Raw genomic sequence first — 278 nt, forward strand, 5'->3', positions numbered from 1 at the left:
TTGTATTAGTGAGCAAAATCATATTGAGAGTTTCAAACAGCTGTTCTAAATACATTTAGCTGTTGTGTTCCTAGCTGTGAAAAGTATCAAAACTGTTTATTTTTATTAATAGTAGTAATTTCTCTCATGGTCCTTTTACATTTTTCTTTTACTGTTTAATAATGTGAATGCTCAAAAATATACAAGGATGAAATGTGCCAACGCGATCTGCGAGTTTCGACATTAAAAGCGATGATCTCAAATGCATATTCCCCCCACTTTTGTCTGGCTGTCCATAC

General features: G+C 33.5%; 1 protein-coding gene across 1 annotated transcript in view; it reads right to left on the reverse strand.

Moving 5' to 3' along the window:
• LOC119592748 (ADAMTS-like protein 5) overlaps positions 1 to 278 on the reverse strand; it is a gene marked incomplete at its 3' end in the record, with an annotated part of 89,191 nt that overhangs the window by 13,952 nt on the left and 74,961 nt on the right.

Source organism: Penaeus monodon, chromosome 30 (genome assembly GCF_015228065.2).
Source record: "Penaeus monodon isolate SGIC_2016 chromosome 30, NSTDA_Pmon_1, whole genome shotgun sequence".
NCBI lineage: Eukaryota > Metazoa > Arthropoda > Malacostraca > Decapoda > Penaeidae > Penaeus > Penaeus monodon.